The sequence below is a fragment of the Rattus norvegicus genome, chromosome 17 (genome assembly GCF_021556685.1).
Source record: "Rattus norvegicus strain SHRSP/BbbUtx chromosome 17, alternate assembly SHRSP_T2T, whole genome shotgun sequence".
Classification (NCBI taxonomy): domain Eukaryota; kingdom Metazoa; phylum Chordata; class Mammalia; order Rodentia; family Muridae; genus Rattus; species Rattus norvegicus.
The window spans coordinates 21,631,247-21,658,253 of NC_141550.1; the positions used below are offsets into that span (position 1 = coordinate 21,631,247).

The 27,007-nt window shown below is 43.9% G+C and overlaps 1 protein-coding gene and 1 pseudogene across 25 annotated transcripts in view; one reads left to right on the top strand and one right to left on the bottom strand.

The window, feature by feature from the left end:
* The window catches only part of LOC148000062 (ribosomal protein uL24-like pseudogene), a 38,923-nt pseudogene extending 14,459 nt beyond the window's left edge, over positions 1-24,464 (top strand).
* Phactr1 (phosphatase and actin regulator 1) overlaps positions 1-27,007 on the bottom strand; it is a 477,602-nt gene that overhangs the window by 125,727 nt on the left and 324,868 nt on the right.

The window sequence follows — 27,007 nt, forward strand, 5'->3', positions numbered from 1 at the left end:
GCCCCACAGGCTTGCCTACAGGTCAATATCAAGGTGATATTTTCTTAATTGAGGCTCCCTCTTCTCAGAAGATCATAACCTGTGTCAAGTTTGACAAAAACAAAACAGGACAGGACACTCCTCATCCGTGGAAAAAGAAGAATCCCAGAATATTTAAATGTAAGGTTCATGACTCAAATGCTTACTCTAAGTGCGGCCAAGAAAACTGAAAAACACATGGCTAATAAAGAGAACAGACATCTCAACACACACACACACATAACACACACACACACACACACACACACACACACACACACACACACACACACACAAGAGAGGTCTAAAAGCACAGTGTGGGAGGGTCCCAGCTTTCCTGGGACTCATAGACAGTCCTCCCTCCTCATGGTTAGTGATACTCATCAAGCAGAACATTGCTCCCTTAAATGAACGTCCAGGCTTCGCTCATCTTTTATAATTGCTATTTTAGGTTTTTTTTTTCCTGATGGATATTTGTGCACTGCTTCTAAGGTCAGTGTAGGAATACATCAGAGAAGTCGGCACACAGTGGAATCCATCAGAATTCACCAATGAAAACAAGAGATATCATTTTCTTTCATTTACTTGGATTGTTTTGTTTTGTTGATTTGAAAGGTGGCCCTAGATACCACAGTACTGTCTGGTAGTGCTTTTGGGTTCTAGTGATGGACTCCCCATTGTTTTGAGTAAAGGCCTGAGCCAAGCTGGTGATCCAGAATTCTGAGTCTTGGCACAGTGTTGGTTGGAGTGAGTGAGGGAAGGAATGAGCTGACTTTGATGGGAATCTACCTGACTTCAGCGCTGTGCAGAAACAAGTTTAAACTCTCAACCTATCTTATTCTGTCTGGAAAAGGTCATCAAAGGGTTTGTGTTATCAGGTTAATAGAATACCTTACCTGCAGTTCTGTCTGCACAATAACATAGGAGCAAGCAATCAGGGGCCTATCACCTCCTTCACTCTCCCTTTACTAGAGCATCCTGCCACGCCATAAAGACAGCTAGGTAAGCTAACTGCTGTGAGACCCTGAAGGTGGGGGCCACATTTCACTCATATAAGACCCCGCAATACGCAACAGAATAGTCAGTTCAGAGACACCATCTGCAGAGGCTTTAAAGTTGTGATTAAAACACACAAAACATAAACTGTTCATCTTAATGTTTTAAAGATTATTTCATACGTATGTACATGGTGTGTGAATTTATGGGGTTATGTGCACCTTGTGCATGCAGGAGTGCTCAGAGGTGAGAAGAGGGAGTGAAACCCTCTAAAACTGGAGTTCTCACAGCTGTGAAGTGTCAGGTGAAGGCAGAAACCCAAGCCCAGGCGCTCTGTGAGCACAGCAAGTGCTCGTGACTTACCCAGTCATCCCTCCAGCCTCTGGCCTTAATATTCACAACGCCACTCAGTGCTGTCCACATGGCTATGCAAGCCTCTCCAGCACCCTTATGCCCTGCAACACTGACATTCTGGATCCACTCAGCAATAACATTCCCCTGTCTTGTCAGTTACAGGTCAGCTTTGCCTCCCAAATTCACTATTCCAGGTACTCAGAGTACCTCAGGGGTGTGTGTGTGTGTGTGTGAGTGTGTGTGTGTGTGTGTGTGTGTGTGTGTGTGAGACTACCTTATTCACTTAAGCATAGCATTCTCAGGGGTCACCCACACTGTACAGTGCTTCACAATTCCCTTACTTTGAAGGCTGAGTAACAGTCCCCTGTTGTATGACATGTTTTGTCCTTTCACCGCCTGTGGCCAGACCTTTATTGTTTCTATCCCTTGGCTTATGTGAATAACACTTCTGTGAATGAATACAGATGCTCATATAGATCCTCGTGTTTCTGCTTTCTGTTCCTTTTGGTAGACATGCAGAGGTGAACTGTTGGTTCATATGGGGGTTCTAGATTTCTATCTTTTGGGGGGAGCACTCTGCTGTTTTCCACAGCAGCTTCCCAGTTTGATCTTTCCCCTGAGAGCACACAGCATCCTCACTAACACTATCTCTTCTTCCCCCTGTTGTTGCTGTTGTAATGATTAGGACGCCCCTTAGGGCTATGCGGTGACCGATGTGGTTTAATGCATTGAACTTTGGAGAGAGGAAAATCAGCAGTGTCTAGAGCTCTAACGTTTGCTTGCCAGCTTAAATGCTTTCAAAAATTTGCCATTTCTCCACCCCAGGGCACCACCGTAATCATTTCACAAACTAAAGACCTGTTCTTGACCCGTTGGGATAAGACCTTTGATTTCTTTGCTGAGGGAAAGCAGGAACAGGTTTCACGGAAAATACAAGTTCATAGAAAAGGTGATTTTTTTTCCTGAGAAAGAAATATTTTACCACTGTTCTCATTAGCGAAATCGGGACTTACCTACCAATTTCTTCGAAATTAATCGACAACAGCTTTGTTAGCTATAACAATACCAGAAATTATTATAAACCCAGTAATTTATTATATAATTATTTACATAAACTTGAAAAGCTGGTAGCTCTGATCTATCTCTTTAGGCTCAAGGGGACTGGAAACATTGGTATTTTTTTCCAAGTTGAAGGAAAGGTTTCTTGAGAGGTAGAAACAGGGGAAGTAATACAGGTTCTGTTACGGCTTCTAGATTTATGCTCCAAGGAGACAGGAAAGATAAGGTTAGTGAAAAACAGAATCAGCCAGTAGACACATGAAGCAGATCAGTGATGGATCTGCCCAGGGCCTGATGGCCAGCAATTCTGGCTTTTCAGGCTCCTGCTGTCTGTGGGGATAAAACCAGCCAGAGCAGCTAGGGACAGGTGGCCCATAAATGGGTGAATTTGGCTATATGAAAACAGGTTGTAAGGTGGGGCTGGTCACAGTTTTGTAATTCCTGGAGTTTAGGGTATCTCATAAAAAGGAAGAAGATGAAGGGAAAGAGAAGAGTAGAGAAGTGGAGATACAAATCCTCAATGTGCTTTCTTTAAAAAATTGATTATGAGCTAGGTCTCATGATATATACCCACCTGTAATCTCAGCACCTTGGCAGCTGAGAACAGCGGATCACTAATTTAAGGCCAGATTGGACAAATAGACCTAAGCTATAACAACCAATGAATGGGTGATCGAGTATAAATGTATGTTAGTAGAGGATAGATCAGCGGTATACAACTGTGGCTTTTTTTGGGTATGATGATACACAGTTGTAATTCAAGCTCTTGGCAAGTCAACAAGGTTATCCTTGGCTATTTAGTGAATTTGAGGCCATCCTGGGTTACATTGTTTGAACTTCTTATTCCTCATCCTCCCAGGAAAGAGAAGTGGCTTTTATGTAAAACCATGCACACTTCACAACGTTTGCTCCCCGATGCAGTGGGCGGAAGGTCGATGAAGAACAATATAACCCTGGATAGCTAGCTCTAAAATCCCAACTCCTCATCATGAGATGATACTTGACCTCACAAAGGAAAAAAAAAAAACTTGACACGACAGGCTGACATTGTACCCTTAAAACAAGTCACTGCTAGAGTCAGAGATCAGTGGTAGAACTCTGACCTGGCAAGCACGTGGCCCTGGGTCTGACACCCCAGCCCTGTCATAAAACAAGGAAAGGGAAGCCACAGAAAACCAACTCACTGAACAAATGCATTTTTCTCATTACAACTGAAGGCTCCCGGGTCAGCACCAGAAGCACAGGCTCTGCCTCCGGGGCTAGCTGGGGCCAAGGTCTTCTGACATCTATCCCCTCTTCCCCGCCACTGCTTTCCCTGGATGGAAATTTCCAACTAAGCTCTCACCAGATTCTCCTGAGCTCTCTTCTCACCGGGCTCTGACCTTGGCCTGAAGAACTGCGACGTGCAGCTCTAATAAAACTATCTGCCTCCTACGCCGACGGGCTTGACTAAACTTCCAGATGCTCCAAGCTTTGTCTCCGGAAAAAGGAAAACAACAGAGGTCCCTTAAAATGTCTCCCCGAGAAAGCACAAAGCCACCAACGGCTGATAATAGATTCCCAAGCTTCCATTGCCTGGAACATTTACCTTAGGAAAGTCAAGGGTGCTGAGGCTCCTTGCTGTCTTTGATGTATATTTCAAGGACCTGGGGGAACATTGATGTGGAATGAGGACATCAAGGGTGGGACCCCTGTCTCCATCTCCATAGGAGTTTAAGAGCCTAACTCTGTAGGTTATCAGTTAACAGACATAGATGGCTCAGTCACATCCATCAGGACCCCTTGGCACATCCCAGTGTTTGAAAGACCTCTTGTCTTTTGCTTCCAAGGAGCTGAACTCTGGTCTAGCTATTGTCTCTCTACTGCAACAGAATTGAATAAAATCTGTTTAGCTTCCATTCCCCAACAGTGTCTGGCTTGGTTTCTCTTTGACAAGGATGCTGCAACATGCCACCTTCAGAAGACGCTATCCGGTCTTTAATGCTTGGTCCTGGGGCTGGAGAGAAGGCTCAGTAGTTAAGATCACTTGCTACTCTTCCAGAGGACCTGAGTTCGGTTCCCAGCACCCATGTCAGATGGCTCATAAGTACTGGTAACTCCAGCTACATGGAATCAGACAGCCTCTCTTGGCATCTTCAATACCTGCACATGCATGAGGCATATACATGAGGTACTTGTACGAGACACACATATGAGGTGCATGTATGAGGCATATGTATGAAGCATGCATACACGCACACAGATGCAGAGAGAGAGAGAGGGAGAGAGAGAGAGAGAGAGAGAGAGAGAGAGAGAGAGAGAGAGAGAGAGAAAGAATGCATTAAGAGGGTCAGAATGGCCCCCTTCCCAGTATCCTCAGCAAGTCTTGACACATGCTAGCTTCCTGGCCAAGAGGTCCTCAAAGACTGACTGCTTTTCTCTAGTGAGTCCAGGAGGTGCGTATATTCCTGTACCACTTGTTGCTGACCCTCTTAGGTTTGTATCTCTGTAGAGACAGACGCTCTTCCTAGGAGAATGTCTCTTCCTTTCCCACTCCTAATACATCATCAGCACACAAAACTCCTGAGCTGTGGGGCCACATCTTGGCATGAAGCGATAGCTGGAGATTCAAACAGCACAAATTACTGAGCTCACAAACCCGAGGTTTAAAGAAACTAAAAAAACAAAAACAAACAAAAACCTTAAACAAGAGATGTTGCAAACAGGTATCCAGAAGACTTAATCTACTTAGTGTAAATTTACTGATGAGCCATGATTTCATGAAGGATCTGTGAGGTTATACTGCTTGTTTTCCATACCAGCTCGCTGCTTCGGCTACTAATTTATTCAAATACCTTCAGGGTAGGCACAGAGTTCACTTTGAGTAACGAACGTGTTGTATTAAATCAGCTTCAAGATGTATCTGGAAAATCTATTCTTTGTTTCCCCTTCTGTACTTATAAATAACAAGGAAAAGGGAACAGAACCAAGCAGCTAACTCTAGACTCCTTGAAAATAACTTCATATTATATTTTGAGCTTAATTCAGCAGCTTAATGGCTCGCTTCCCTGAAGATGCTTTCCAAATGTAACTGAGCCTCCATAATAAAACCCAGGGTGATCAGAACCATGGTGAACTCACCACAGGGTCCTGAACAGACACCTGCTATAGGTGTTTGCTTTGGGGAGGGTTGGGGAGTGGCCTTGGGTGTGTGCATTAATTGTGGTTTGTTCAGAAGGCTCATAACCAAGGGCCCGGGGATGGGAAGACAGAGGAAGAAGGGGCTGTGATAGATTTAAGAGCTTCCTAGTGGTCCTTGAGCTGGCACTGCCAGGAAAGGCAGAGTTTGGCTTTTTGACAACCTGATTTATGTCAACTTGACCCAGGCTATAGTCATCTGAGAGGAGGGAGTCTACATTGATAAAATGCCTTCATATGGTCAGGCTGTAGGCTGTAGTGATGTATTGGGGGGGCAGCCAGCTGTGGTTGGTGCCATCCTTGGGCAGGTGGTCCTGGGTTCTGTAAAAAAGCAGGCTGAGCAAGCCATGTGGAACTCTCGACTCCAGATTCCTGTCCTGTTTGAGTGTCTGTCCTGACTTCCTCCAGTGACGAACAATGATACGGAAACATAAGCTAAATAAACCATTTCCTCCTCAAGTTGCTTTTGGTCATGGTATTTTATCACAGCAATAGAAACCCTGACTAAGATACAACCCAAAGGTGGACATTCCCGTGAGCTACTTGGAACTGGAAGAGGGACCCCACCACTTGTGGAAACCTTACATCCCCGTTGCATTACTAACTCTGAGAGGTCCTTCTGAGTGCCTGTAGATAAGGTCGATGGTGGAATGTGAGTAGATACTCGAAGCATCTCATTGCTCTTGCCTGTGGTGGGAAGCATCTAAATCACTTTTGATGGGAAGGGGTCTTGGACCCCGTTATACTCATAATAGTTCTTTGAATAGATGTTAGAAGCAAGGATTGGGAAATGTCAGGTAGGTCAGTTTCTGAATGGTGTTGGAGTTCTGGCTGTTTCTACACTTCTGACTTTGTGAAAGGTAAGGAGTACTTTATCAAGGGAACAAGAGAGGATTAAGGGGGGTATGCTTTTTTTTTGAGGGGCAGTTGATCTCTGAAGTGCTTCCTTGAAAATATTTAACTGGTCTACCCAATTATCCAGAGCCAGCCTTTGAGACACTCTCTTAGTTTCAAGGAGGACTACTGAACATTACCCAATTAAATGGAGGTAAAAGCTTTGAGAAACTCAGCATAGATTTTGAAACGGGGAATAAGTGATTGAAATAATTTCAAGATGGAGCTGGGGGCGTGGCTAGCTGCTAGTGGAGTGCTTGCCTAGTACCCGAAGTTCTTGGTTTGATTCCCAACGCTATGAAAATAAATAAAATTAATTAAGAAACAAATGGACAGCACATGCAACGAGAGTCATAGAAATGCTCACATCTCTTCTCTTGCAACTGAGGTTAATTTTATAGGAAAGCTGAGGAAGATCTTGCAGTCATGTTTCCTCTCAACATAAGATTCATCTTGAACCATAGAGTGATTGTGTTCAGGCTTAGTCTGTGGAGGTGAGGTTTCCTATCAGCCAGCAAAACCAATCATACCTTGACTGTCTGCCCTACTTCAAGTCAGTGAGCATATTTGAATACATTATCTATAGACTTCATTTATTCTTCCTACAAGGTTTGACCTTAGAGCATCCCTTATTCAAGGCACTAAAGGTGGAGTGGTGGTGTGACATCAGATCTGCTGTTAACCATGCTGGGCCAATGAGGGGCTAACATTGCTTTATTAGAGTGGCTGGACTCTGGCTTCCTGATGGTAGGAATAACTCAGTTTTTCTATCACTTACTGATTGAATACTCTGTGATCAGGGACTGTCTCCTGTTTCTTAGACTTGCTGGGGATGTTTTCCCTGTAAGGATTTTTTGAGGGGATTCAGTTGTGTACTCAAACCTTCTGCACTGCACGTGAGCCTCTGCTGTATGCCCCTCCACCTCTGACTCCCCATATCCCCATAATGGGATTGCTCGAATGCACAAACTTTCAAGATTCTTTCCACCCCTGCGTCCGAATATCTAATCGCTGCATCGCAACACCTTGGCAGTGAACTTGAGTGTCTCCATCCATGCTGGGAAGGCTCTGCTTGAGCTGAGGGTAGGATGTAGGGCGTGCCAGCTGCTTTGGAGTTGGATATGCTAAGCCTGCAGGAAACTGTCTTAGGGAAACTTAATGCAAGGCAGCAATGTAAACAATCAGGCTTTGGTATAGTTTCAAGGGATTAAAGGAAAACAACAAAAAGACTATGATAGCCCATGATGATTTAAGTGACAAGTCCCCATGTGTCTCAATTGCTTGAGATGCATGGGAGACATCTCATAGACGGTTTGGCAAGGATTAGGAAGCACGACCTTCTTCGAGGATGTTATTGGTAGACAGGCAGGCTTGAGGTTTTAACAGGTTCCTGCCAGCCCTACTGCTCCCTCTGCTTCCTGTTTGTGGATCTAGATGTGAGCTCTCAGCTCTCACACCCAGCACCATGCCTACCTGCCTACGGCCACACTCTCTGCTGTGACAGTGATGGACACCTTATCTCTCTGGAACCCTAAGCTTCAAATAGACTCTTCCGTCTATAGGTTGTGTTGGTCATGTTGTTTTTTTCACGGCAATAAAAAAGCAATGAAGACACAGCCAACGACAACCACAGTTGAAGAGAAACGCCCAGGAGAAGTCACAGTAGACCCGAGGAATTGATACTTTTCTTGCATGTTGAAGGAACACTTGAGAGAATCAACTTGAGGAAGGAAGGATTTGTTTTGTCTCATTGTTTTATGGTAGAGAAGGCATGGTGGCTTTCATAGCTCATGCCGATGGTGGTGGGAGAATTGGTGGCTGGTTGGCGACCTTGGCCAGAACTGGAGTGCAGCAGACTTATAAGTACAGCTCTAGAGTACTCAGGTCCATAAGATCCCCCAAACAGTGCCATAACCTAGACACCAAATGTTTATACACCTGAGTCTGTGGGGGATTTCACTTTCGAACCACGGCAAGCATATCTAGTATATTCTATAGGATGCTAGTAGACTACTTCATGTAAGGGTTATGAAATTGTTTCGAGCAATACTTTTCCTGGGATTTACTCTATTGCCAGTAAAGTATAATCTTATATTCTAAAAGATGTTTTAGAAGTTATTCTCCCATTCTAATTGCTATCAATTAAAAATTCTAGGGAAAAAAGCAAGCAGGTAAGGCAATTACACATTCGAAACATTATAGAAATATTCCATTTCTGAGAACTGCCAACAGCTTACTTATTCTGATATAGGGAATATACACAATTTTATTTTATTTGCAAGACTCCAAATGGAAGAAATAGATTTGTAGAAGGAAAAAAAAGGGTTAAAGGAAGCCCTAAGTCCAAGCTTACACATTTGGGTGGGGATCCTACACAGAATTCGCTGCAGACCACGTCAGCCTTTGTTCAGTGTGAATGCACCTAAAGGGTGCTTTCAAATTGCACCCAAGCAAAATCACAGGTTGTATAAACTCACTAATGAGGTTATTAAGTGACTTTCAAGACACACATTGTGGGCTTATGAGAAAGTTCAGCTAAAATGTTAATTTCCTTCTGTTGAACAGCAAAACATCATCGCAGACCGCTATTCCTTAGAATAACGAAGAACTAAACCGTCCTCCAGACTGGGGCTGAAGCTAAGGGAAGGAAGTCTTCTACTTTGTATCCTTAAGAGAAGAAAAATCATTTTAAGGAAACCACAGAGATAATTAGTGATTCAATTAAGTAGAAACTGGTGCTGACATTCGTTTGACACTTTTTTTTTTCTTTACACTGGTATATTTAAAGAATCATGGGTCTGGAGAGATGGCTCAGTGATTGGGAGTATTTGATGCTTTTTGCAGGGGTCCTGGGGTGTGTTCTAGCACCCCACATGATGGCCCATAAAGGCCTGTAACACCAGTTTCAGAGAATCTGTTGCCCTACTCTGGCCTCCAGGGCTCCTTCTGTATGCACACATTGCACATACACTCATTCAGGTACACACACACACACACACACACATATATATATATATGTAAATAAAACAAAAAACAATATTAGGGGCTTGGAGAGACAGTTCAAAGATTAGAGTACGTATTGTTTTTGCACAGGACCTGAGTTCAGGAAGTACCCTTCAGGAGTGGCTCACAACTGCCTATAACTCTACTTCTAGGAGGACTTGACACTGCTGGCCTGGCCTCTATCTGTCCTGCACACACACATGCCCATGCACACATAATGCATACATGCATATACAGAAATGCACACACATGCACACATGCATGCACACAATTAAAAACTATTAAAAACTACTTTTAAAAATGAGAAGGATTTCACTTTTATTAGTGGTGTGAATCAGATTGGACAAAAATCCATCCCTTTCTTTTTTTTTTCTTTTTTTCGGAGCTGGGGACCGAACCCAGGGCCTTGCGCTCGCTAGGCAAGCGCTCTACCGCTGAGCTAAATCCCCAACCAATCCATCCCTTTCTATGAATACATGAATCCCTTCAGTCCCTTCAGTGTTCTCTCTGGAGTTTAAAGCCCCATTGTAAGTGCACATCAGTCAAGTTTCTAGTATGAAGGAAGCCACAGAAGGGGTGTCACAAATCCATGTGTTGAGATTCACTCAGTGACTGAAGGGAAGGCCATCCAGAGAGGGCCCCACCTGGGGATCCATCCCATATGCAGCGACCAAACTCAGGCACTATTGTTGATGCCAAGAGGTGCTTGCTGACAGGAGCCTGATATGGATGTCTCCTGAGAGGCTCTGCCAGAGCCTGACTAATACAGATGCAGATGTGCAGCCAACCATCGGACTGAGCACCTGGACCCCAATGGAGGAGTTAGGGGAAGGCCTGAAGGAGCTGAAGGGGTTTACAACCCCATAGGAAGAACAACAACATCAACCAACCAGACCCCCTGAGAGCTCCCAGGGACTAAACCACCAACCAAAGAGTACACATGGAGGGACCCATGGCTCCAGCTGCATATGTAGCAGAGGATGGCATTGTCTGGTATCAGTGGGAGGGGAGGCCTTTGGTCCTGTGAAGGTTTGATGCCCCAGTGTAGGAGAATGCTAGAGCGGAGAGGAGGGAGTAGGTGGGTGGGGGAACACCCTCACAGAAGCACGGGGAGGGAGAAGATGGGGTTGCCAGAGGGGAAACTGGGAAAGGGAATAACATTTTAAATTTAAATAAATAAAATATCAAATTAAAAATTTTAAAAATGGGGTTGGGGATTTAGCTCAGTGGTAGAGCGCTTGCCTAGGAAGCTCAAGGCCCTGGGTTCGGTCCCCAGCTCCGAAAAAAAAAATTTAAAAAATATTCAGTCAGTGAAATCACATGGCGGTAGGAGGGGTTCCCGAGATCTCTCCTTCAGGTAGTTTGCTTTGTTATTATTAACTTATATTTGGACACAGAGGTCTTACTACGTAAACCAGTCTGACTCATGGAGGGCCACCAGCCTCTCCCTCCTGAGTCTTGGGGTTACAGGCATGTCCGCCTGAGGCAGTTGACTTTAATTTCGTTTTATTTTGTATTTGAGGCAGGGTCTCTCGGTGTAGCCTGGAACTCATTATGTAGACCAGGCTGGCCTTGAGCTCCTAGAGAGCAATGTGTCTCTTTAAGTCACAATGTAGATTTCCTTTCTTCTTTTCCTTTTTCGTTTTGTCATTTGTCTTTCTAGTCCATTCCCTGCTAGAAACACAATAAAAGGCAAGAGGCCGGCAGCTTGCAGAGAGGGAAGGGAGAAGGGGCTGTCAAGCTAGGAAGATGAAGTTCACCCTTTGCTCATCCCCGTGAGCACCGCTAGGCAGGGGACGATACTATAAGGTCGGTTTTAAAAGGGGTCCTCAGAGGGCAGAACGGGAGGGGGATAATGACTGGACTGTAGGAAAGGATTAAAGATAATTAAAAATAAATAAATAAAATGAAGGCTGAAATCACATTGAAGAAGAACTGGGTAGTGCAGACATCTTAGAGACACGCTTGTCGGGGGAGTCATTTGTAGCACTGAACAGAGAAAGGGCTGTGTTTTGTTTCTGTACAAACAACAATTATTTTCCTAATGCTTAATGGGGCATCATATTTTCATAATGATGCGGTTCAACACCAACCACGTGGAGACGTGATTACACGACCCTGTAACACTGCACGAGCAATTAAAATACGACTAACATAATCAACCATGCAGGAAATGTAGGCTGGTGTTTCTTTCCTAAGGACGTCAGGACTTTGGAGCCACAGTTCCTGAGGTCTGGAGTAACTTTTTCAAGGTGTTGAAGCCAGATCGTAGTTCGAGCTCCACTATGCATTGTTCAAGCCTGCTTTATTCCCATTTAGATGGCTACAGGCCAATAGCACTTAAGCTTTTTGGTAGCTCCTACTAAGCCACTTACAGCTTAAAGTGTCAGAAGACAATTCAGAAGTTCCTGTGGCTCTTAGATTCTAACTAACACCTTCTTAGGTCAAACAAGACGTAACATAAATATGAATTAAATTAAACCATGGCTATGTTAGCCTTTCAATCAAAAGTAGGGTAAAGAGTAGTTCATAAAAAACCAAGCAACCAGAAAGCAACTCACTAAATCCAAAAGTCAAACCAAACACAGAAGCATAATAGATCCCCTCCTATCCATACTGCATTAGAGATTCTGTGTACAGTTTTACATACAAAATCATTTTAAGTTTATTCTTATATGCTGTATGCTATGTATATGCTATATGCTACAAACACGGTCACTTTGTATGGTCAATAACACATATACAACAAAATACTTCATATGGAAGAATGAGTGAGAGACTATGGAAGGCACCCTGGTTCCCGTTTAAGGAGGCTTGAATCCTGGAGACCCTGAAAGGGATGGTAGGTGTTTTGCCTGACTCCTAGGAAACCAGGCTGGCCACCAGTCTGCAACCCTCCATAGATTTGTGTTCATCAGTCACGTAAGGGCAATGCCTCAAGACCCTTCATAGGTAGAGGCCCTGACCACAGGTCATGTAGGCTCAAGACAGATCTCCATTATAATGAGGTACCTAAAGGCCTGGAGGCTTAGCCAATGAATTTCCCTTCCCAGACACTCCTCCCTGCAAAAGGTATTTAATCTCAGGCCCACCCTGACAAATGGGTTACAGTTTTATTCATCCACTTTCCACCATGACAATAAATGTCTTAAAACCATAGACTGTCTCTTTTCACTGGGATCTGCCATGGGGAGCCACAGAGAAGGCCTTCTCCTACAGAGCCCCTGAATAATCTTTCGTTGAGGCCTCTCTGCATTCTTCCTGAGAACCAGATGGCCACAGCCTTCTTGCAGGCCCGGGGACCCCTGAATCAGCTCTGGCTGTGTCCCGTGCTCAGAATGTGCTTCCCCATCCCTGGAGCGGTGTCCCGTGACTTCTCACACCCTGACACCTGCCCAGTGATGGTGTTGGGTGTGAGCTGCTCCACCAGCTGCTGAGCCCTGTGGTGGAGCAAATGTGGAACCCCCACCTAACCCCACAAATGAGAAATCAAGATTTTCCCAACACAATTTTTAAGAAGCTTGCTGAGGGGACGACCTTTGGGGATTCCCTAGTTAACACTTAACCCAAGAGGTGACACACTTTGAGTGTTTATTCCTTGGCTACCCTCATAGTCTCAAATTAACCTGAGACGCTTCAATATGGACCTTTCATTGAGGGGCATCACATGAAGAGAAGGGAAAGGAGAAAGGAACTTTGCAGTGGTTAATAGCTATCAAAATTTAAAGACTATTCAACTGATTTATTTCTACAGCTAATATTGACATGATACTTCAGAAATACTGTTAAATGTTTGCATGAAAATATTTGATGATCATTATCCCCTCAACTGTAGCCCCCACTACAGACAGAAAAAAACAAATGACAAGATTTAAGAATAGCTCCTTGAATCAAACGGGCCATTGCAAAAATGTAGTCCGCTCACTTCCTAGCTTGTGAGCGGTTCATTGTCATGCATTCCTGAATAATGATGGATCGGGACAGCCCTACTTCAAAGTGTGGACCAAAGTGAACTTTTTTTCTCTCATAAGTTGACCGTCTGAGGTCATTTGTTACAGTAATAGAAAGCTGACTAACACCTCTACTTCATGCTCCACTGGCCTCCAGCCCCTCCCTCCCACTACCTGAGGGAATGAAGATAGGAGATCCCTGTTCTGCAGGGACACAGGCAAGGTGATGAACGGTCAACTCTAGTGTCAGTTGTCACATACACAAACCCAAAACATCTCCACTTCAGCTTGAAGGGATGGTTATAGACACTTGAGTTACTGTCAAATTTTCAGAGATTTCCAACAGAGCATTCCATCCACGGTCAGCAAGAATGAGTTATCTACTGATAATAATGCCTTTAGGCTTCCTCACCAGAGCTGGCTACAGGACCTCAGTTTAGGGGTCCTTCCTGTTCTCATCTCAAGAGACTCACACCCATCATTATTAGCCTTTGAGTGTCTAATGAGAATCACCAGGCTGGGAAGCCCCCTCCCCCACTCCCTGTTAACGTTCCTTGCTTTTTGTCCTTCATTGGCCCTCTGGCAATATTATCGAGCACGGCTATCTGGCCGCTGAGTGTAAAAACATGTAGATTTGAATTTCCTCCAAGAATCTTTTACAATGTTCTCCACTCTGAAATCTGGTCCCAGGGGAGCTCAGCTATCATCTGTCCATTTAGCAGCCGGACAATGGGATCTCTTCTACACATTCTGGGCACCAGGAGCTGAGTGTAGCTGCAGCTGGCTGCCAAGGGGGTGGGGGAGAAACCATTGTATTTGTTCCAGGTTAGCACTTCTGTCATCGCATGTTGGGGGCTCCGTGTTCTGGGATCTGCCATCCTTGAGAAGCTTTTGATGTTCTTTATCTCTGTGTTATAACCAAAGCCATCTCGTGAGCCATCCCCTGGGGCACTGCCTCCTTGGTGCCCAAGAATCAAAACTCAACACCACCAAGCGTGCGCTGCCCTCTGGTCACTGGTAGTCACTACTGTTCATTTCTGAGAGGACCTAAGATGGTGACATTCAGACTGCCCAGGTCAGTGTAACTTTGGAAGTTAGGCTCCAGCCGTTCTTTCAGTGACCCCCAAAGCCATACCACAGACTGTAGGAAATGGCTCCTAATAGCATCTTCCAGCTTCCAAAAGCTTAATTTTACTTTAAAAACTTCTAAACAATGAAAGAAATCTAAGTATTTAAAATGGAAAAGTACAATAAACTCCCGCTGAGTAGGGCTTCCTTTTCTACAACTGTGACCATGAATCTTACGAGTTTTGATGAATAAGTTAGGATATCTTTGGCAGAGAAGTTTTATAGTAGAGCAAGAACGTGTCAAGAAGTCAGCACTTGTCAGGGCATCCCAACTCTCAGGCAGTTTCTTAGACTACGGACATTCACATGTATTGTGTTTATTATTGCATTCCTTGTATGTGTGTGTGTGTGTGTGTGTGTGTGTGTGTGTGTGTTATGCATGTATTGTTATGTAGTGTCGTGTCATGCTATGCTATGCATGCACACCGTAGCATGCATGTGGTTCTCAGAGGACAATTGTTGGGAGCTGGTTCTCTCTTTCCATCCTGCGGGTACCAGGGATCAAACTTGAATCGTCAGACTTCCCAGCACGCACCTTCACCTGCCGAGCCATCCTGCTGACCCAGTTTATGTGGACTTCGAAAGCTTCCTTTCTTATGGCGGCTAGGACTTCTGAGATCAGATGTGGTGGAGGCTCACCGTACCTTCTCCTCCCGTGGGAGAGTTCAACCTCATCTAATTACAGACATAAACTGCCCCACATTTGCAGGTTTAATCACTAGCAGGTTATGCAACCCTAATTAAAAATAACTTTGGAAAACATAAGGCACAGAGTTAGTTATGGAGCATGAAGTTCTTCATATGAAAACTCTAAAACACGGCTTTAAAAAAAAACACCATTTAAATTTTCACTGGCTTGTTCATCCCTTACAAAATATTGGCACGGAGGATGGGTTTGTTTTGAAGAGCGGTGCCTGCAAGTCTCAGAGCCTCGTTGCTCCGTTATCCTGCTCAGAATGCACTGTTAGGGCATTATATGCGCTGGCGACAATACTGCCCATGGCATTTCTTCCAAGAGTGCACATATGCGGACACACACACAGAGACACAGACACAGACACAGACACAGACACAGACACAGACACAGACACAAACACACAGACTCTCTTTCTCTCTCTCTCTCCCCTCCCCCTCCTCTCTCCCCTCCCCTCCCCCTCCCCACTCTGTCTCTCTCTCTCTCCTTCCCTCCCCCATCCCCCCCCCTGTCTCTCTTGCTTTGCTCCTTGACACTTCACACCCTGCTTTCCAGGCAAACTGCTAAAGCCATGGACGAAGCCCAACCCTGACAAAGCAAAGCCTCTTGTGCCTCCAGGGTACCCCTTTCATGGTTCTCACCCAGCCTTCTCACAGCTGCCAGAGGTATTTTTGGAAATCATATTACATCACACAAAACGACCTTCAGTCCCTTTCATGCAGTCTTGTTTACAGAACACATTTACAGACACCAAATTGACAGATGAGGCCCTCGGCCGTTCAACCTCAAGCAGTAAAAGCCACAATCGCATACTCTGTGGCATTACTTAACTCTTGTTTGGGCCATTCCACACGTATCCGATATCACATTGGTATCAAATCATTAGATATACCAGAGTTTGAATGCGGTTCCCTGAAGTTCATAGGTTAAAAACGTAATCCTAGAACTCACCTTTCGATAACATTTAAAGGTGATCGGGGTTGGATAAGTCTGTGACGGTGGGGCTTCGTGATGGCACTAGTGGTTTCGTAAGAGAGACGAGGGGTCTGAGCTAAAGTGCTTGCTCTCTTTGGCTAGGTGATCTCTCTATGATAGTACAACACAGGAAGAAGGCTCTCCCCACATGCCCCGCAGGTGCGAGAAGCATGTTCTTCAGCTTCCTGGCTTCAGGCACCATAAGCTAAATAAACCAATATTCTTTATAAATTATTCAGCGTCAGAAAATGGACTAAGAAATATATCAAGACGAGTATTAAGAGGTATATGGTTGTAGCCATAGACTGTACTATACAGGTAACACGGGAGGGGCTACTGAAACTGACTAGGCCTACTGAGCTGTGATAACAGCTTATGACCTCCCCTTCCTCCTCCTGGCAAATTGGCTTTTGGTTCTGCATGTCCAATTTAACACTTTGTTTGGCTACCTACTTGATTTAATTTTTTTTCTTCTAAATACCTTTAAAGGGCTCTCAGGGCTACCTCTGTAAAGCTAACCCAGAAGATGTTCCACCTCACATAGATGCACAGTCCTTTGGACTTCTGTCTACAGCAAGATAACTGTATTATTCAAGGTCCTTTGGATGTTTGTATTTTGGCCAGTCTAAGCCAGATTGCAGGTATCTAATAGTGACCCCTGTGACTCACGTGATTCTCAGACACTGAATAAAAGGCAGAGCGGCCATGTTGTAAAGGCTCTGCGCTCTTTCTGTACAAGCCAGTATGAGAACTGCTTCTCCTGAGCTTGGTCCAGAAGGACTGCACACGAACAGCTTTGGGGTGGCCTTGGCTGCTTCCACCATTTTCTGGAGATGCCATTAGACTCAACAGCCTTTTTGTAAACCGGCAAATGGACATGACTGTACTACTTTTTCTCACGGCAGAGTTCTACGGTGCCCACTGCTTTCACATCTCAAGGGCAGCAACATTCAGGGCATTTCTTTGGCAAAGACGCAGTTAGAAATGAAAGCTCTGCTGGTCTGACATCTTGGTTTCCATGGGGAAGTTAAGGGCAAGTTCTAACAACAAATAAACCAGGTAAATGCTAATGGACACGGCTGTGCTTGTCATGGGAAAGTTCTGTTATGTGATAAACATCCGAGAGATCTCTAAGTAAACTAGAATATTTAAATGTCAATTATTAAATATAAGCCTAAGGACTCTTGGCTTCTCACATTCTATAAAAAGACAATATATGGGTCTATATATAAATAAATGTGTTTTCATAAATAGTTGGCATTGGAACAATCTGAATTTTTTTTTTCTGGGCCAGCAAGATGGCTCTCTGGGTAAAAGGTACTTGTCATTTACGCCCAGCTTGAGTCCCATTCCCAGAATTCACATAAAGGTGGGAGAGGAGAAGCAACTCTATAATGTTATCCAGATTTCACATACACGCACAATTTAAAAATTATAAACAAATTTTTTAAAAAAGATTTGTTTCCTTTCCCAATCTTCATTTAAAAGCCGGGTGATTAAGAATGAAAATTATAATTAAATTAAGAATTAAGTCCAATTTCCTTATTTCTAAACTCAGAAAATTTGCAGACTTCTCCAGTGTTACTCTAAGGAGGGAAACAGGGGGGAACGGAAGTGGTTCATGTGTGCCCAAGTAAAAGACAGATGCGGTAATTACCAAAACGTTTTGTGATGAGGAAAGCATTTGGGTGGTAAAATAGAATTTCATTCTTCTTGTTATTTCATAGCAGAAAGTGGTTGAAGGAAGAAAGAGAAAAATATTGCAATTCTTTTTTAGAGTAAAGCTTATGAAAGCCACACAGTTGTGGGAGCACACTAGTCTCAGAGAACTCCCGTAACAAGCATACCTTACACCCACTGCTCCAATTAACCCTTGGCTTTTAAGTGAAAAAGAAACTCAAGAACTGGTTGAAAGTCGCAGGTTTCTACAGAAAGATGCCACAGACCAACTTCTTCCCAGATTTCAGTTGGACTTCGTACAGCTAGGCTTCAAGGTTGCATGGGTGGAAGGCTCGGTCTGTGAGTCACTGAGCCACTACGACAGAACAAGAGGCCACGGAGCCCCTCGCTTCAGTGGCAGCTCAGAGATTATTATTTTTTCAGTTAAAGAGGAGAACTGTCATACTCATGCATAGAAACTTACCACCTCTCAGCACAGGGACCTGGGACAAGTGGCTTAGCGTCTGTGTGAAACAGTTTCATTATCAAATGATCGAGATGTAAATATCGTCATTGACTTCCCAGCATGCTATGAAGATGGCATGAGCTAATGCAAGTAGAATATGCACGGTCTCTCTGGCACCATTCGGGGCTGCTGTACTGTGCATGCTCTCACAGAACCACTCGCAAGAAAGAAATGGCGGCTCACCCTCAGCCTAGCTCTAAATTCAGCTCTGTGTAAGCACAGACTTGACATTGCTTCCCAAGCTCATCCTTAGCTCTCACATCATCTTCTCCAAGTTCCTTCGCACATAGCCCAAAGACAAGTGCTGCCTAGACATGTGTGGGTTTAAAGCAACAGGAACTGGAGCCCGGAGAACCTATGGTGTTAAAGTAGTGTACCTTTAACACGGCCTTTCCTCCTACCCACTTTGCCCCATTCCTGTTTCTTGTCATCACATTCTTGTTTCCTGAACAAACCATTGTCTCATGTCCCCAGCTGTGCTCAGTGACACGTTGGGGTGGGATAAAACGCTCAGATTTACGACCTCAGCACTAGAGGTCTTAACTCCAAATGTATAATTCTTTTAGCATTTTTAATTATTTTTATTTTATATGTAAGAGTATTTTGTATGCATGTATGAATGTATATGCCCCATATGGATGCGTGGTGCCCGCTGAAACCAGAAGAGGGCGCTGGATGCTCTGGAACTGGAATTAATGGTGTTTGCTCACTGCCATGTGGGAACCAAACCCAGGTCCTCTGTGAGAATAGCAAGTGTTTTTAACCACTGAGCTATCTCTCTAGCCCCGAATCCTATTGATCCTTGATTTGGAATTTATTATGTGATACAGCGCACCCTTCATATATTTTCATATGCTTACATGAAGTTTTGAGTTTATATTTAGGGTTTTGGGTGTTTATTGGAGATAGGGTTTTACTATACAGCCCAGTCTTGCCTCAAGCTCATAATCTTTCTGCTGCTGCTGTCTCCTGAGTGCTGGGATTCTTATTTTATACATTTATTTGCATGCCCCCCCTCTCACTCTGTGTGTGTGTGTGTGTGTGTGTGTGTGTGTGTGTGTGTGTTCACCTCCAAGCACGCCAAGGCGCACGTGTGGGGTAACAAAGGACACTTAGAGAAATCAGTTCTTCCCTTCTACCATGTGGGCACTGGGGATTGAACTCAGATCATCAAGCTTGGCAGGAAACATCTTTACCCTCCGAGCCATCCCTGGCCTCACATTCTGGTATTTTAATACTTCCATATAAAGGGAGAACATTTCCTGGGGACAGAGGGCTGCTTAACTTTATACTCCGGGGCAACCGAAGAGCCCCGAGCCCAGAAACATCAACTGTCACTCTTGTCACAAGGAGGTTCCCTGGGATGGATATAGACCAGCTGCTTCCCCACCCCTGTGGCCTGAACTATGAGATGTCTCAGGGGTAAGGAGGGTTTGGAAAGAACCATTGTTGTTTTTATCTTGAGCCAAGACGTTAGAGTTGCTCCGTGCAGAGGGAGGGAGGTGCCGACCCAGAACTTGGCTTCTTCAAGCAGTGGAGTCTGCCGCTCTGCGTGACTGTGGGCAAGTGTTCTCTGCAGATGATTATACTTCATTCGTCAGTCTTCCTAGGGTCCAGCTTTGCCAAAGTCAATGTCGCTTCCCTGCCTTCGCTCTATTTGAGCCCGGTTTTTGATACTCGTAGGTGTCCTTTCTTGATGCTGTTATTAATTCTTATGAGTCATGGGCCCTAAACTATCCTGCATTTGCAGAGGATGGCTGTTTGTTTATGCCTTTCCAGTCCTTGTCACTTCAGTATACTCCATGGAACCATGGTGAGATCACCACTTGGGTTTTTGGTGAGCTTTTTGGGGTTTTTTTTTTGGTATTATTTCTGACTTTAATCACTTTTGTCATGCAGAATGTTTAAACCACCTTCTATTTGTTTTGTTCTCGCTGGTAGCCTTTATAAAGGAAGCTGGGTTCTACTTCTAGTGCTTTGGTTGTTGGCTATGGCTGTGCTAATGTTCTAAAAGTTTTATTTTCTTTGTAATTATGTGTGTGTGTGTGTGTGTGTGAGAGAGAGAGAGAGTGTGTGTCTGTGTGTGTGTCTATGTGTATGTGTGTGTGTCTGTGTGTGTGTCTGTGTGTGTATGTGTGTGTGTCTGTGTGTGTGTCTGTGTGTGTATGTGTGTGTGTCTGTGTGTGTCTGTCTGTGTGTGTGTATGTGTATGTGTCTGTCTCTGTGTGTGTGTGTGTGAGAGAGAGAGAGTGTGTGTCTGTGTGTGTGTCTATGTGTGTGTGTGTTTGTGTGTCTGTGTGTGTGTCTGTGTATGTGTGTGTGTCTGTGTGTGTGTGTTTGTGTGTCTGTGTGTATGTGTCTGTGTGTGTATGTGTGTGTGTGTCTGTGTGTGTGTGTCTATGTGTGTATGTGTCTGTGTATGTGTCTGTGTGTGTCTGTCTGTGTGTGTGTATGTGTATGTGTCTGTCTCTGTGTGTGTGTGTGTGTTTGTCTGTGTATGTGTCTGTGTGTGTGTCTGTGTATGTGTCTGTGTATGTGTGTGTGTGTTTGTGTGTGTATGTGTCTGTGTGTCTGTCTGTGTGTGTATGTGTATGTGTCTGTCTCTGTGTGTATGTGTGTGTATGTGTCTGTATGTGTCTGTGTGTGTGTCTGTCTGTGTGTGTGTATGTGTATGTGTCTGTCTCTGTGTGTGTGTATGTGTCTGTCTGTGTATGTGTCTGTGTGTGTGTCTGTGTGTATGTGTCTGTCTCTCTCTGTGTCTGTGTGTGTGTCTGTGTGTGTCTGTGTGTGTCTCTGTGTGTGTCTGTGTGTCTGTGTGTGTGTCTATGTGTGTGTGTTTGTGTGTCTGTGTGTGTGTCTGTGTATGTGTGTGTGTCTGTGTGTGTGTTTGTGTGTCTGTGTGTATGTGTCTGTGTGTATGTGTCTGTGTGTGTATGTGTGTGTGTGTCTGTGTGTGTGTCTATGTGTGTATGTGTCTGCGTATGTGTCTGTGTGTGTCTGTCTGTGTGTGTGTATGTGTATGTGTCTGTCTCTGTGTGTGTGTGTGTTTGTGTGTGTATGTGTCTGTGTGTCTGTCTGTCTGTGTGTGTATGTGTATGTGTCTGTCTCTGTGTGTATGTGTGTGTATGTGTGTGTATGTGTCTGTGTGTGTGTCTGTGTGTGTGTCTGTCTGTGTGTATGTGTCTGTCTCTCTCTGTGTCTGTGTGTGTGTCTGTGTGTGTATGTGTGTGTCTCTGTGTGTGTCTGTGTGTGTATGTGTGTGTCTGTGTGTGTGTCTATGTGTGTATGTGTCTGTGTATGTGTCTATGTGTGTATGTGTGTGTGTGTGTGTGTGTATTTGTGTGTCTGTGTAGGCATGTGCCTCAGCATATAGTTGCTCACAGAGGCCAGAAGAAGGTATTGGATCCACAGAGCTGGAGTTACAGTAGTTGTGAGTTTCCAATGTGGATGCTGGGAACTGAACTTAGGCCCTTTGCAAGAACAGTGTGTGCATTTAACCACTGAGCCATCTCTCCAGCTCCTAATTTTTATAAAAAGATCTATTTTATGTCTTTGCACATCTATGTTAGCATCAGTTTCTATGTATGTTGTATATGCAGGTACCCACTGAGGTCAGAGGGTGTTAAATCCCCTGGAACAGAGTAAGAGGAGGCTGTGAGTTGCCTGATGTGGATGCTGGGAAGGGAACCTGGGTCCCCAGCAAGAGTAGTGCTTGCCCTTAGCCCCTGAGCATTTCTCTTGTCCCGGTATGCTAGATTTTGTAGCCTATTTTTTCTGAGTCTGCTGGAGTGACCGTGTATATTTTCTCCTCTTATCTAAGGGATACATCTAAAGGAGCAAGGTGGGATATATCATTGCATCTTCGTCCTCCTCTGGAGGGAAATGGTTAAAATGACAGGGTTTCTATTTCTTGAAGGTTTGGCAAGGGCTGCTTTTCTACCTGAGAGGTATCCTTTTGAGTTCGTAATGGTTCGTTACTCACAAAAAGCTCTTAGAAAAACAACTTGAGGGAAGGATTTCTCTGGATCATCATTTCCATCTGTGTCACCTGGCTTCATTGCTTCTGGGCCTGTGTAAGGCACAACACCATGGAGGGAAGGTGTAGGAGAAGAGAGTAGCTTACTTCATGGTGAGGAGGAAGAGACCGGAAGCAGGATATGAGTGTCCAATGTATGCCTAAAGCCACTTCTTTCCTCTCACCAGGCCCCATCTCCTTGCTTGCTCTGAACTCACCAATGAGCTAGGTCACTGATGATGTCAGCATCCAAATGGCCAAGAATACCACCGGCCAAGGACCTGCCCTTCGACTTGTGAGCCTCTGAGCTCATTTGACACCTAAATTACAACAAGGAGCTTTACATATGGATTTAGTTTATTTAAAATTTGCAGGCTTCTTTAGGATTCTTAGACTCTGATTTTCCTTTAAAATCATAAAATTGATACAAAGCTACATATGATACTCTTCTAAAAACATTTCCACTTATACCACTTTTGTGTCTTTTGACTTTTTCTCCTTAATTTCTTTAGTGACTCTACTTACTGACTTTTAGAAGCAGAACTTTCTATCTTATGAGTCTGTTCCACATCTTCAGTATTTCTTCCCTGTACGCATTCTGTCCCTGCACGTACTCTTTTAATCAATGTGTTCTGAATATTTAAATTTCCATTATAATTTATTCTTCCGCCAACGAGCCACTTCAAGGCCTGCCTTAAACTGCACATAGAGTTCAATTAGTTGACAACCTTAATTAGTGTTTGCTTTCAGGATCAACCTTCAGTTTTTCTTTTTTGCTAACAAGTCTAGCTAGGGTGTGGGCTCAAACTGTTTGATTTCTCCCTTTTATTTCAGTGGTTTCTTTATGCAGAGAAGAAAGGTAAATTTTAAAAGCCACTTCTCCAAACTTCATCGATATACAAAAGCATGCCTTCCTAAGATCAAACTCCTTTGTAGTAAGAGGGCCCTTCCGAGAATTCAGTCCAAGTTAATGTTGGAGATGCAAGCCTCGGGCTTTATTTTCAAACATAAACCACAACCAGGGCTGGAATCAGAGAGGAGACTCTTATACAAAAGAACAATAGAAGACAAGGGAAGTGTAAAGTTGTTTCAATAGAAACAGTCAAGGCAGAGGGTAGGGCTGTCCACACATCAGGTCTCTATTTAAATAAAAGTGAACTGCCCGGTATGAAAGAGTAAGAGAGAACTCTTAAAAGCAAAAAATTGGTTTTCCAAAATAAATAAAGTCTCATGTATATGGGTAGACTACAGAGTCAAGAAAGTGCTCCACAAATCACCATCCAGAAACTAGGACAAAGGATGGAAATATGAAAATAAAGACCAGCTGGGCTCACTCCTTGGATCTGACTGATGAAAATTCCAGATTGCAAGAAGAGAGAACCAAAGCAAGTAAAATATAAAAATAAAGTTTTCCAATGCCAAGGAACAGGCCTTCAGATGGAAAAAGTCAAATAGTGGCCAAAGACACTGACTATTAAAGCTAACCAGCTTGGAATTCTAGAACACCAGGGATGCAGACATGGGCAAACTAAGGAAAACGCTCTGAAGAAAAAGTGGTCATCTCATTAAAAGCAACCCAGAATCCATCTGACTTCTTAAAACTATTCAATACGACCACAGCCGCCAAAGTGAAGTTCAATCCCTTTGTGACTTCTGATCAAAACAAGAAGCGCAAACAGCATTTCAGTTCACCTTCTCACACTCGGAGGAAGATCTCGTCTTCCTCCTTTCCAAAGAGCTGAGACAGAAGGATAATGTTCAGTCTATGCCTATTCGAAAGGATGACGAAGTTCAGGTTGTCCGGGGACACTACAAAGGCTGAAGATTGGCAAAGTGGTCCAAGTGTGCAGGAAGAATTACGTTATCTACACTGAACCAGTCCAGTGAGAAAAGACTAATGGCACAACTGTCCATGTGGCATCCACCCCAGCGAGGTGGATATCACCAGGCTAAAGCTAGACAAGGACCGCAAGAAGATCCTGGAGAGGAAAACCAAGTCCTGACAAGTAGGGAAGGAGAAACGATGGAGAAGATGCACGAGTAGGGACGTTGCCTTATACTGCTTTCATTAAAGACTGCTGCTTAAGTTAAAAAAAAAGAAAAAAAACCCTATTCAATACTAGAGGACAATGACATCCTCAACGACGTACAAAAGTTTTTTAAAATCAGGAATTCTATATTCTACCAGACAAGCCATGATCAATAAAACCACGGAAAACCAAAGAGAGGTCAGGGATCAGGAGTCTAGGGTTGGATGCGCGCGCAACCAAGGGAGCGTCTCCAGATAAACAACCGCCAAGTACGCGGGACAAACGAATGCATGAATGAATGGAGGACGAAGATAAAAACGTGAGCGGTCAATAAATATGCTGGAATAAAACCTAATGGGATCCTAATGAAGGTATTTCAGAAGTAAAGTAATAAATGGGGCAGGAAGCAAAAGGCACCTGAAAGCTGAGGTGAAGAGAATTGTGATCACGTGATGTGGCCCTGCAGAACAGCATTGTAGGGGCGGGGCGCTGCCGATACTCTACTGACTTGACTTAAACACATTCTGTATTGAGAGGAGTGGGGATGGAGGTGGAGGACATGGGTGAGGGTAGGAATAAATGATCCAGCTCTCTGAGGCTTAATAACTGTCTTAGCAACAGGTGATGATGTCCTCACTTGGAAATCCAAAGAAGTAAAAGTAATTTGCTCAGATCAATGGATCAACGGTGCTAAAATAACCAGAGGCAGGATAGGGAAGGGCTGTGCTCACTGTACTATTTGGTATTTTAAAGCATATACATATGTAACGTGGTAGGATTTAAATATGCAAATGACCAAGAGGCATTATGCAAATTCAAGCATGGTAATTGATGATGATAATTGATGAGGCTCTAAACGATGTTCCCACAGTCAGCTATTTTACTTAAATTGAAGATTAAAATATATTTTAATAACTAGTGTGCCCAAGATCAAGGTGGCATGCATAATTTTGAACAGTGATGTAGAATTTAAAGCAAAACTAACTACTCTTCAGGGCAGCAGTATGTAATTTGTGTCTGGTGACAACCAATAGTTTAGTTTTGATACAACAATTTTATTCTGTCCCAAAGAGATAATGAAGATGCCCATAAAGATTAACATATATCAACTGGGGTCAACCTTTTGTTTAAATTATGAAGGATTCTTACATAAATTATGATATGTGCATTCAGAGGGCTATTCTCTGTCATTACAATGAGAATTACTGACATTTATCTAGGAAAGATTTAAAAATATAAAGAGGAAAAAACAAAATAAAACTATAGATCTGAGGATAGCTCCGTGGTAACATGCTCACCTAAAATGATTTGAGTCCATGAATTTGATCCCCAGCATGGAAAACCACAGTTTCCCTGCCCTCTGCCGTCCTATGGGAAGGGCAGAATTTTTAGTGTTAGCATCTGGGCCAGCCAGATTCGACTTTCACTTGTAAAACAAGACATTAAAAAAAAACCAAAACTTTAAAAAAATAGTTTTCAGACAGTTGAAAAAGCCTGTAAGCCAGGAAAGCAAACAAAGTGTGAGGGAGTGTGAGGAAGTGTGTGAGGAAGTGTGAGGAAGTGTGTGAGGAAGTGTGAGGAAGTGTGTGAGGAAGTGTGAGGAAGTGTGTGAGGAAGTGTGAGGAAGTGTGTAAGGAAGTGTGAGGAGGTGTGTGAGGAAGTGTAAGGAAGTGTGAGGAGGTGTGTGAGGAAGAGTGTGAGGAAGTGTGAGGAAGTGTGTGAGGAAGAGTGTGAGGAAGTGTGTGAGGAAGTGTGTGAGGAAGTGTGAGGAAGTGTGTGAGGAAGTGTGTGAGGAAGTGTGAGGAAGAGTGTGAGGAAGTGTGTGAGGAAGAGTGTGAGGAAGTATGTGAGGAAGTGTGAGGAAGAGTGTGAGGAAGTGTGAGGAAGTGTGTGAGGAAGAGTGTGAGGAAGTGTGAGGAAGAGTGTGAGGAAGTATGAGGAAGAGTGTGAGGAAGTGTGAGGAAGAGTGTGAGGAAGTGTGTGAGGAAGAGTGAGGAAGTGTGTGAGGAAGTGTGAGGAAGAAGTGGAAAGTGAGCTTTTGATTGCTCCAGTTTCTATCTGGAGACTTCTCCAGACCATGGCATAGCAACAGGACACCAAACAGGGCTCTACAGCCCTGGCGAGTTGAGGAGATGAAAGCTGAGCTTTAGGGCAAGGCTGAGGGCAACTGAAGACAGAAGCAGAGTGGTAGGGAGGAGAGTCTAGGCAGTGGTATCAGAAAAACTTCCTGGGCTTTTAGCTGAGATTTAAAGCTATTGATAATTTAAAACTAGACTATGGGGAAGCTGAATAATTCAAATTCTATCCAGTGGGAGAAAACCCACTGTCTATGTAATACTCTAAAGAAACCTCAAAGGACTTTTAAAAAGCTGAACTAGCCCAAGAGGGAAAACTAGCATAGAGCCACCCCAAATAGCTTATAACAGGGTTAGGAAGGGTTATGGCATTAACTACTGTCCAGGAAAAAAGAAAACAAAATGAATACCCCCCCCCAAAAAAAAAACCCAAAACAGCACACTCAAAAGAGTA